Source organism: Rosa chinensis, chromosome 5 (genome assembly GCF_002994745.2).
Source record: "Rosa chinensis cultivar Old Blush chromosome 5, RchiOBHm-V2, whole genome shotgun sequence".
NCBI lineage: Eukaryota > Viridiplantae > Streptophyta > Magnoliopsida > Rosales > Rosaceae > Rosa > Rosa chinensis.
In genome coordinates, this window is record NC_037092.1 from 79,888,200 (window position 1) to 79,900,630 (window position 12,431).

Below are 12,431 nucleotides of genomic sequence, written 5' to 3' on the forward strand. Positions count from 1 at the left end.
GAGATGAAGGCCTTCTTCTAGAGCCCAAGATAAATAGGAAAATTGATGGCAACAAGAAGCGTCGGCGGTACTCGGAAGAGTTCATCGTGGGATCTGGAGAGATTATTGAGAGCTTTCAGACTTGGTTTTTGGGATAATAGAGAGGAAGCTTCGATCTGTTTCTAGTTCTATTTAATATTTGCGAAGGAAGCAAGGACTTGGTTCCCTTGTTTTTTGCTACATACAAGGAATTTCTTATATCCTTGCAATATTAGTTTCTAAAAAACAAGGAAATGGTGAACTCCTTGTATTAAGTTTTTTCGTTGAGCGCTAAAATCTCCCGCTCAAAACAATGCAAGGATTATGAAAACATTTGCAAGGACTTCATTGGTTTTAAAATATATGGAGCTCAATGATTATACGCATTTATATGCGTGTAATTATATCTAAAACACTAGAAATAAGTTAATCCCCGTGTCAATTAATATGTAATTAATCTATTTTTATTATTTTGTAGAATAAGCGGAATTGTGCGAAAACGAGAGAAAACGGTGCGAAATCGGAGAAATTGAGAATTTTCGACAAGTGGACGAAATTATCGACATGGTCAACTGTGGTCAATGCCGATATAGAGAAAAGAAATGAAGAGAAAATAATATAATTATACAATTAATTAATGAACAGCAGCTTAATTAACCAATGGTTAATTGAAGCATGCTGCACGTGATCATTGATTTGACTTTTCCAATAACCCACTGACATGTGGCAGCAAGGAAGAGAATGTTTCTTTTCTCCTTAATTCCACGCCATTGATCATATTTTGTCCCTTAAAATCCCAGCCATCTATTCCTCTCCCATTCCTTTTTCTGAGGCAGCAGGACGACCCCATATATATACCAGCCAACCCTTCAGAAAGGGGAGAACCCTACAGAAGAGAACAGCCGCAGACCCCAATTTTCAGCCTTCCTTCTTCTCTCTAACACCGAATCACCCACCTCCAACCCATTTTCTATATTTTCTTCACTATTCCACCACAAAGCTTCATCAATTCCACAAGATTCAAAGAGGAGCCCAAGCATCAAGAGTTTCATAAACATCAAATTTGGGTAAAAGTGGGAGCCATAAATCAAGGCTAGCCATAATTGCTCTATAGCAATTTGTGGCTTGTTCTTGTTACTCTCTACTTCTCTTCACTTTTTTCTCTTTCAATTATGTATTTTGATGTTAGTTTGGTGATGGGTAGTGAGTAGTTGTGTTGTTGGGGCTAGGGTTGTGTGCCCTAGTCCAAATTTTATGTAAAGGATGCCTATTTTAATGTCATGATGCAATTTAATTTGTTGGATGCTTATATCAATTTTTGTTGGGTTAAAATGCATGTCTAGGAGCCTAGTCAACTCTAGGGTGTGTATTTTGAGCATGTCTAGGATGGAGTTAGAGGCTTGACCCCCTCTAATTCCTAAGCTAGAAACCTTCAATTTCGTATTCGAGGGGTTATAAGCATGGTGATTTACACCCGTTGCGTGAATGCGCGGGCGGGTCGCTTAGTAGTCTAATTGCTCGATCTTTAGGCCTCTTGCTGTGAATTAGAGACCCTTGAACCGGCTCTAATTCATGCCAAGTGAGTTCCTACGACCCTTGAACCGGAGTAGGAATACCATGAAAGGGAATTTCGGTCCTTGAGCCTTGAACCGCCTTGGATACGACTACCGCCAAAGTAGGAAATTTGCATCTACATTAGATTAGCTTCCGACACATGAGATTTGGGTGAAGGAACCTCCCTAGCACCCGACATTCTCATTATATTGTTCACACTTTTCTAGTTTAATTTCCTTGCATTTTTATTAATTGCTTTGCATTTTATTACTTTTTGTTAAGTTCAAATCAACTCTCAAAAATTAAATCAATCGACTCATTTGTGTATACCCATCTTGAGGCTATAAGTTAGTGGCATTGAATAGGCTTGGTGTGAGCTAAGCCGAGCATTGCCAAGGCTTGGTGCCTTGATTGTTTATAGTTTTTATTTTACTTTTATTTTTTTTCTCTTGTGTGCTTTTAGTATCCTACCGCTAATTATCTTGGTTAGGTCCAACACCTAATCCCCGAGGTACGATAAACTAAGGTCCAAATACTTCCCTTACTTGACAACGATTCGTACGCTTGCGAAGAGTTGATGAACCAAGTCAATGGCGCCGTTGCCGGGGATTAGGGTCTTCAGATCTTAATCCCTTGGTAATTGGTATTTAGGGTCACTTTTAGCATACTTTTATTTTTATTTTATTTTTATTTTTATTTCTTGTTTCTTGTTTCTTGTTTCTTGTTTCTTTGTTTAGTTGTTTAGTTTTTAATTTTATTTTTCACTACTTGTTAAGTCTCCTTCTTTTCTCACCCTCTAATTAATTATCAAATTTTGTGGTTAGTAAACTTGGTGAATATTTTGTGTTAATTTGATTATTGAGGTGCTTATTGTTCTAGTGTTTCTTTATAGGTGTATGAACAACACGTTACTACCTATCAATTTGAGAAGTGGTCGCACTTTTCAAAGACTTCCTAGACAAAGTCCAAGAAATCGTTCACGAACACCACCAAGGCCAAGAGTACCTCCAAGAAATCCCTCACCGAGTCCGATTAGATCACCGGTTAGAGAGATGGTGGAAAGACCTATTCGGGAGTTCTCTAGACCTTCCATGACCAATACGGCATCATGCTTAGTACTTCCGGATAGAGATGTGGACTTTGAGATCAAGCCACAACAATTGAGCATCTTACCTATTTTCCGTGGAATGCCATCCGAGAAGGCCATCAACCACATGCAAGATTTTGAGGCGATTGTAAGCACTATGTCAAAGAGTGGACTTCCGGAAGGTGAGTTCAAGATGCGGTTATTTCCTTTCTCACTTAGAGATGATGCAAAGGGATGGTTTTTGAAGCTACAACCAAGGAGTATACGATCATGGGATGAGTTGACAGAAACTTTCTTGGATGCTTACTACCCACCACACAAGACCACTAGCATGAGGCATGAGCTCTTACTCTTCGCTCAACGCGATCATGAGACATTTTGGGAGGCATGGGATAGGTACAAGGATATTTGCAATGCATGTCCCCATCATGGTTTGACTAAGTCGATGATGATTGACGGTTTTTATGGTGGTTTGTTGCCACATGAGAGGAGGAGGGTTGATGTTGCCGCACAAGGTTCACTTCATAGCCATGGTCAAACAGAAGCATGGGATATACTTGAGCACTTGGGTCGACAATCGAGGCAATGGGATGATCATGACTCTAGGAGAGAAAAATTGAGGAAAGATCCATATTATGACACCAAAAGCACTCATGAGACACGAGTTGCTCAAGAGAGCTCTAGTGCGGATTATAGAAAGCTTGAGAGGAAGCTTGATCTACTTCTTCAAGCTCAAGATTATGGTGCACCTACACATCATGTAAAGGCCGCCTCTATGCCTTCATCACTATGTCTACTTTGTGAGTCACCTACATATGCTACTAGTGAGTGTCATTTTGCCTCTAGTTATCCGGATTTTGTTGATGAGCATGCTAAAGCGGTTGGTAGTTTTCCAAACCGACCAAGGAATGATCCTTATTCAAGCACTTATAATCCGGGGTGGAGAAATCACCCAAACTTCTCATGGAGAGATAGTGGAGGATCTTCTAGTGCACAACAAGGTGGTGTTTATTCTTATGGAGGGCAACAAGGACCACATTCTTCATTTCTTGGTTCTCATGGCCAAGGGTCTTCATTTGGTACTTCTCATGGAGGTTCTTATGGTTCTCATGCACAAAATGTACCTCCCGGATTTCAAAATAGGCAAGTTCTTCAAGGGGTGCCTAATACCACTCAAGAGCCAACAAAGAACCATATGGAAGAGTTACTAACCGCATTGACCAAATCTCAAGTGAAGACGGAGCAAAATATTTCGGTTCTTACACAAAGTCAAAGTTCTCTTGCTCAAAGTGTGGGAAAGTTAGAAGTTCAAATGGATCAATTAGCTAGAGAGCTTGGTTCACGCCCACAAGGTGCATTACCTACACAACCGGATCCAAATCCAAGACATGAGCAAGCTAAGGCTATTACTACACTTCGAAGTGGGAGGATTTATGACAATAAGGTACGCATGCCTACACCTTCCAACTCCCATTTTAATGTGCATGATGATATGTATGCTCCCACTTCTCCCATATCGCATTCTTATGATACATATGTTCCCACTCCTATATATGATCGCCACTCTTCATTTCCATATTCTAATGATGATGATCATGTGTTAGTAGAAAATTGCATTGATAGTGATGATGATAATTTGTTGCATTCATATGAGCCAAGGGGGAAGAAAATGTACCTCTTGGTCATGTTGCTAATGATAATGTGCATATGCATCGTATTTTTATTTCTAAGGAGGATGGGAACCGGGGGGAAGAAAATGTACCCCCGAAAATTGGAGTGGGTGATGTGAATTTGTATACAGAAGGAAGAAATAAGGGGGTGGATAAGGAAGCCGGGGAGGAAGAAAATGTACTTCCCGGAGGTGCACAAGGAAGGAAGACCTCTTTATCTCATTCTACATCTTCAAAGTCTCAAGCTTCTAATTCTTTATCCGCACCGCCTAAGCATGTGCATTTTGGCCCCACTACTCTTTTATCATCATCTAGGGATCTACAACAAGGGGGGAGGAATAAGGCGGAAGCTACTTCATCTACTTCTATTGATACACATGGTTCGTCTTCAAGATTGAGTTCTAGGGATGAGGAAGGTTCTGGCCCTACTAAGCAAGGTGAGGCCGTGAAGGCTACGGATCCTAGCTTGGCCGAAAACACCTCTAGGGATCATTCTATTAATCGGACTACATCTTCAGATTTGAGTTCTAATGGTTCACTGCCTATTTCATCATCTAGTGAGCATCGGGAACAACATCAAGGGGGAAGTAATAAGGAGGAAGACTATTCTCATATACCTTTGGATTCTAGGGATAGGAGTGGACCGATCCATTCTACACTAGGCGAGGCCTTGAGGGCTAAGAACCCTAGTGGGACGGTTACCACCCTTAGGGGTTCAAGGGGGAGTCTCACTTTTTCTCCACCTCTTGATTTGACTCCATCGGAGCCTAGACTTCCGTATCCACAAGTTAAGAGGGCTCAAGATCAAAAGAAGAGGAGGGAGACACAAAAGCAAGAGTTCATTGAGCTATTCAAGTCCGTTAACATCAATATCCCATTACTTGATGCCATCAAGCAAGTTCCGGCCTATGCAAAGTGCTTGAAAGACATGTGCACTAATAAGAGGAAGTTTGTGGAGAATGAGGATGTGTACTTGAGTGAGCATGTGTCGGCCGTACTTCAAAGGAGGTTGCCTCCTAAGCTTAGTGACCCTGGATCTTTTACTATTCCTTGTACCATTGGGTCACGAAGCTTTGATCGAGCATTATTAGACTTGGGGCTAGCATTAACCTTATGCCCTATGATGTGTACAAGACTTTGTCATTGGAATCGATCAAGCCTCTAAAGATCAAGCTTAAGATGGCAGATAGGAGTATCAAGTACCCTCGTGGAGTGGTGTAGGATGTTCTCGTCAAGGTAGATGAGATTTATGTACCGACCGATTTTGTTGTACTTGACATGGACCCTCCTTATGAGGATGATGATGATGAGTTACCTATCATTTTTGGTAGAGCATTTATGGTGACTGCCGGTGTCAAGATTGACGTTAAGAAGGGTTTACTCACCATGACAGTATTTGACACTACCATTGGGTTTCGGATTTTTGATGCTATGAGGAGTCCATTATATCATCTTGATGAGTGCTTCCGGATTGATGTTATGGATGATATTGTTGGGAAGAACTTTATTGAGCATTCATCAAAGGATTACATGGAGACTTGTATTGCTCAAGGTGGAAGCAAATTTGAGAGTAAGGAGCATATTGAGGCTATTGCACACTTAGAGGCATTGACACCATATTTGCCTAGATGTGTTCCACCAGTTTTACCTTTGCCACCTTCTACTACACCACTTATTCCTTCATATGAGACCCCACCAGATTTGGAGTTGAAGACTTTACCTTCGACTTTGAGATATGCATTTCTAGGGGAAGAGAGCACATTACCGGTTATTATCTCGTCGAAGTTGAATAAAGTTGAGGAAGATAAGCTTCTGAGAGTGTTACGTGAGCATAAGAGAGCTATTGGTTGGACCATTGCCGATATCAAAGGCATTAGTCCATCCAAGTGTCAGCATCACATTTACTTGGAGGAGGGGTATAAGCCCACTCGGGAAGCTCAGAGGAGGTTGAATCCTCCCATGATGGAGGTAGTGAAGAAAGAAATTATTAAGCTTCTAGATGTTGGAGTCATTTTCCCAATTTCTGATTCGCCATGGGTTTCACCAGTTCAAGTTGTCCCTAAAAAGGGAGGAATTACAGTAGTGCAAAATGAAAAGGGTGAAGATGTGCCACAGCGAGTTCAGAATGGATGGAGGGTTTGTATTGATTATAGAAAGCTTAATGGAGCGACAAGGAAGGATCATTTTCCACTACCTTTCATTGATCACATGTTGGAGAGATTAGCAGGTCATAGCCACTATTGTTTCTTAGATGGATATTCGGGGTATAATCAGATTGCTATTGCTAAGGAAGACCAGGAGAAGACTACTTTCACATGCCCGTTTGGTACTTTTGCATATAGGAGGATGCCTTTTGGACTTTGCAATGCACCTGCCACTTTTCAGAGGTGTATGATGGCATTGTTCCATGACATGACTGAGCGCTTTATGGAGATCTTTATGGATGATTTCTCGATTCATGGAGATACTTTTGATGATTGTCTTCGACACTTGACCCTTGTTCTAAAACGGTGTGAGGAGACCAATTTGGTCCTCAATTGGGAGAAGTGCCACTTTATGGTGGAAGAAGGTATTGTGTTAGGGCATGTAGTATCATCACGTGGCATTGAGGTGGATAAGGCGAAGATTGAGTTAATTTCTAGTTTACCACCACCGAAGAATGTGAAAGGAGTTAGGAGTTTCCTTGGGCATGCTGGCTTTTATAGACGCTTTATTCCAGATTTCTCTAAGATCACCAAGCCATTGTGTGACCTGCTAGGCAAGGATGTGCCATTTGAGTTCACTTCAGAGTGTTTACAGGCTTTTGAGTTACTTAAGGAGAAGTTGACTCACGCACCTATGATGGTTGCACCTGATTGGACTAGACCATTTGAATTGATGTGCGATGCTTCAGATTTTGCTATGGGGGCTGTTTTGGGTCAAAGGATTGAGCGAGCACTCCATGTAATATATTATGCTTCCCGGACTTTGAATGATGCTCAAGTTCATTACACTACTACCGAGAAGGAGCTTCTTGCTATTATTTTTGCATTGGAGAAGTTTCGGAGTTATCTTCTTGGGAGTAAGGTGATTGTTCACACGGATCATGCGGCATTGAAATATTTGTTGAGCAAGAAGGATGCCAAGCCCCGTTTGATTCGTTGGGTGTTATTACTCCAGGAGTTTGATATAGAGATCAAGGATAAGCCAGGTAGAGAGAACCTTGTTGCAGATCATTTGTCTAGACTTGAGCATGGCGGAGACTCTTCTGATATACCATTGATTGAGCATTTTCCCGATGAGTACTTATTCTGTGTTGACACCGAGATGCCTTGGTTTGCAGACTTTGTGAACTATTGGGCTAGCAATTGTACTTTCATTCCGGATAACTATGATGCACAGGCCAGAAAGAAGTTTCTTAGAGATGCTCGGTCATATATTTGGGATGACCCGTACTTGTGGAAGGTGGGTAAGGACCAGGTGATTAGACGATGTATTCCTCAATGGGAGGCCCAGGAGATTATTTCATTGTGTCACTCATCTTTATGTGGAGGTCATTTTGGTGGGAGGAGGACAGCTTTCAAGATCCTTCAGTCCGGTTTCTTTTGGCCTACTTTGTTTAAAGATTGTCATTCTTTCGTGCTTCAATGTGATAGATGTCAAAGGACCGGCAATATTTCCTCCAAGGACCAAATGCCTCTCACTAATATTATGGAGGTTGAGATTTTTGATTGTTGGGGCATAGACTTTATGGGACCATTTCTGAAGTCTCATGGGAATGAATATATCATAGTTGCGGTTGATTATGTTTCGAAGTGGGTTGAAGCCAAGGCCACACGGAAGAATGATGCTAAGGTAGTCACCAAGTTCTTGAAAGAGCATATATTCTCTTGATTCGGGACTCCTAGGATTATTATTAGTGATGGCGGCACACATTTTATCAACCGGACTTTTGATGCCTTGTTGAGGAAATATGGAGTCAAGCATAAGGTTGCCACACCTTACCATCCTCAAACTTCCGGTCAAGTGGAGGTGTCAAATAGAGAGATTAAGAGGATTTTAGAAAAGACGGTCAACTCTTCTAGGAAGGATTGGGCTATTAAACTTGATGATGCTTTGTGGGCCTATCAGACCGCATATAAGACTCCTATTGGCATGTCTCCTTTCCGCTTGTGCTATGGAAAGAATTGTCACCTTCCGGTCGAGCTTGAGTACAAAGCTATGTGGGCTATCAAATTTTTGAATTTTGACTTGGAAGCAAGTGGTGAGAAGCGGAAGCTTGATCTTTGTGAGTTGGAGGAGATCCGGGAAGAGGCATATGAGAGTGCCAAATTGTTTAAGGAGAAGACCAAGGTGATACATGACCGACACTTAGTGAAGAAGACATTTCTTCCCAAGCAAAAAGTTCTCCTATACAATTCTAGGCTCAAGTTATTTCCTGGGAAGTTGAGGTCTAGATGGAGTGGACCTTTTGAGGTAGTTGAAGTTTTCCCTCATGGTGCTATTGCAATCAAGAATCTTCATGGTGGGGAATCCTTCAAGGTAAATGGGCATCGATTGAAACCTTACTTGGACACCAGATTTGACACTCAAGAGGAGGAGGTTACCCTCCAAGATGTCCCTTGACTCATTCTTGACATATGGACCGGCAATGAAGTCCTTAAACAAAGCGCTCGCTAGGGAGGCAACCCTAGCATTACTTGTGATGTTCTTTCTTGTTCATTTTGCATCAATAAGGCTATTTAGCCATCTTTTTGGGAGGTTAGGAGGTGCTTGGAGTGTGGAGAATAAGGAGATATTTTGAGCTACAATTCCTATGTGGAGGTTATGGAGGATGATTTTGGGTTCTGAGTTGATGGGATGAAGACTACGAGCTTAATGGAGGGCCCTTGTCCTTATTCCTTAATGGGCTATTTGTGATGCATTGCTCTTGGACACTACACATTTCTCAATGGAGTTGATCTTTTCATGAGCACCTAGAGCGATTATAGAGAATACATTAAGGAAGTCAAGGCCTTGTGCCTTGAGGTTGGTGTCTCATATTGGACTTCTCCGAAGGTCGTGAGCAATGGAAGTGTCTACAAAGGGGGTTTTCCGTATCTTTTCTCCGCATTTAGATTTAGATTTTTGTAGTTAATTTTTGTGCCTTCTCCCAGACTTCACTCTCATGCCTAAATCCGACACAGATTTTAGCTTTCGAGCTCACTTTACAACATTGAGGACAATGTTGGTTTTAAGTGTGGGGGTGAGGGCTCAGGAGCCTATGAATGAAAAAAAAAATATATAAAAAAAAAATAAAAAAATAGATTAGCTTTATGTAATTATATTTTAGTGGTTAATGCCTTTTCCAACCCCAATGACGAGCCATGGACTTAACTTGTTGTGATTGTGAATAGATTGAGCATGATCTAGGACTTTGAATTTGTTTTGTAATTGAGTGCATATGTGATCTATGCTTGACTATATGTGTGCACATAGCCTATGTTAGGTTCGTTCATCATAATTAAAGAAGCATATAGATTTTTCGATTAACTTACATGCCCTTATTTGTGAGCTTTTGTGCCTATATCTATAGTGTATGCATCGTTCATTCACTTATTCTTTCATGTGTGTACAATTTCATGACATTGCGTATCTAGAACTTGCTTGAGATCTCTCGAGGCTACTTTTAGCTTGCGACATGATAGAAAGGATGGAGGCATTAGGACTATATATCACCATGGCCAAATAAGCATGTGCCCAAAAATTTTTACCACTAGATTGACACTTTGAGCCTATTTATATATTTAGCCTTTTGTTCATTACCACCACAAATCCCTACCTAGCCTAAACACTTTTATCCTACCCTTCCATGGTAGTTGGTGAAGCGATTCGAGAGAATGACTTTATGTTTGAGTGCTTCAAAAGAAAAGAAAAGTCAAAAGTGTGAGGTTACAAAAGAATAAGTGTGGGGGTGAGTGATTTGTATAGAAAAGAAAGTTCTCAAAAAAAAAAAAAAAAAAAAAAAAAAGAAGAAGAAGAAAAAAAAAAAATTTGTGAAAATAAAAAGAAAGTTCAAGGAAAGTGAAAAAAAAAAAAAAAAAAAAAAGTAGTACGTAGTTTAGTTAGTGGGTTGTACATTGGGTTTTAGAGTGAGTGACTTAGCATTCGGAAGTAAAAGTCTTAAATCTCTACAAGAGAGAGTTGCTTCACCGATTTTTATGGACTTTGTATTTCCTTATCCTTCATTTCTATTAGCCACTTGCCCTTAGCCCCATTACAACCAAATAAAAGTCCTCTTGATCTTGAATGTTGTGGGTTACCTAGCGGAGATGAGATCGAAGAGCAAGCATATGGCGGCGCGTGTTGTGAAATTGCTTTTGAGTGAAATACATGTAACCCCTAAACACTTGAGCGGTAATATTTAGTGAACCATTGTGAGTTTAGTGGGTTATGTCGGGTCTTTTATGTGCCTATTTGATTGTGGTGGATTGATGTGACACATGGTTTACATATGCATATACTTGAGCATTTCTTACATGTACATCTTAATTGCCTTACAAATTTATAATTTCTATGTCATGCTTTATCGAACTCATGGTCATCTACATAATTAGTTCTCTGAGGGTTATGGTTGGAAAGGCTAATATCGCACTTTCGTTATGTTTGAGCTAATAGATTTTTGGCTATTAATGTACATTTAGTTTGCTTGGGGACAAGCAAAGTTCAAGTGTGGGGGTGTGATTATACGCATTTATATGCGTGTAATTATATCTAAAACACTAGAAATAAGTTAATCCCCGTGTCAATTAATATGTAATTAATCTATTTTTATTATTTTGTAGAATAAGCGGAATTGTGCGAAAACGAGAGAAAACGGTGCGAAATCGGAGAAATTGAGAATTTTCGACAAGTGGACGAAATTATCGACATGGTCAACTGTGGTCAATGCCGATATAGAGAAAAGAAATGAAGAGAAAATAATATAATTATACAATTAATTAATGAACAGCAGCTTAATTAACCAATGGTTAATTGAAGCATGCTGCACGTGATCATTGATTTGACTTTTCCAATAACCCACTGACATGTGGCAGCAAGGAAGAGAATGTTTCTTTTCTCCTTAATTCCACGCCATTGATCATATTTTGTCCCTTAAAATCCCAGCCATCTATTCCTCTCCCATTCCTTTTTCTGAGGCAGCAGGACGACCCCATATATATACCAGCCAACCCTTCAGAAAGGGGAGAACCCTACAGAAGAGAACAGCCGCAGACCCCAATTTTCAGCCTTCCTTCTTCTCTCTAACACCGAATCACCCACCTCCAACCCATTTTCTATATTTTCTTCACTATTCCACCACAAAGCTTCATCAATTCCACAAGATTCAAAGAGGAGCCCAAGCATCAAGAGTTTCATAAACATCAAATTTGGGTAAAAGTGGGAGCCATAAATCAAGGCTAGCCATAATTGCTCTATAGCAATTTGTGGCTTGTTCTTGTTACTCTCTACTTCTCTTCACTTTTTTCTCTTTCAATTATGTATTTTGATGTTAGTTTGGTGATGGGTAGTGAGTAGTTGTGTTGTTGGGGGCTAGGGTTGTGTGCCCTAGTCCAAATTTTATGTAAAGGATGCCTATTTTAATGTCATGATGCAATTTAATTTGTTGGATGCTTATATCAATTTTTGTTGGGTTAAAATGCATGTCTAGGAGCCTAGTCAACTCTAGGGTGTGTATTTTGAGCATGTCTAGGATGGAGTTAGAGGCTTGACCCCCTCTAATTCCTAAGCTAGAAACCTTCAATTTCGTATTCGAGGGGTTATAAGCATGGTGATTTACACCCGTTGCGTGAATGCGCGGGCGGGTCGCTTAGTAGTCTAATTGCTCGATCTTTAGGCCTCTTGCTGTGAATTAGAGACCCTTGAACCGGCTCTAATTCATGCCAAGTGAGTTCCTACGACCCTTGAACCGGAGTAGGAATACCATGAAAGGGAATTTCGGTCCTTGAGCCTTGAACTGCCTTGGATACGACTACCGCCAAAGTAGGAAATTTGCATCTACATTAGATTAGCTTCCGACACATGAGATTTGGGTGAAGGAACCTCCCTAGCACCCGACATTCTCATTATATTGTTCACACTTT

The 12,431-nt window shown here is 40.6% G+C and overlaps 1 non-coding gene across 1 annotated transcript; it reads right to left on the reverse strand.

The window, feature by feature from the left end:
* Positions 1-2,987: 2,987 nt before the first annotated feature.
* LOC112168529 lies at positions 2,988-3,094 on the reverse strand. Its single transcript, XR_002924290.1, has one exon. It is a non-coding gene; the product is annotated as a small nucleolar RNA R71 (small nucleolar RNA).
* Between the last annotated feature and the right edge of the window lie 9,337 nt (positions 3,095-12,431).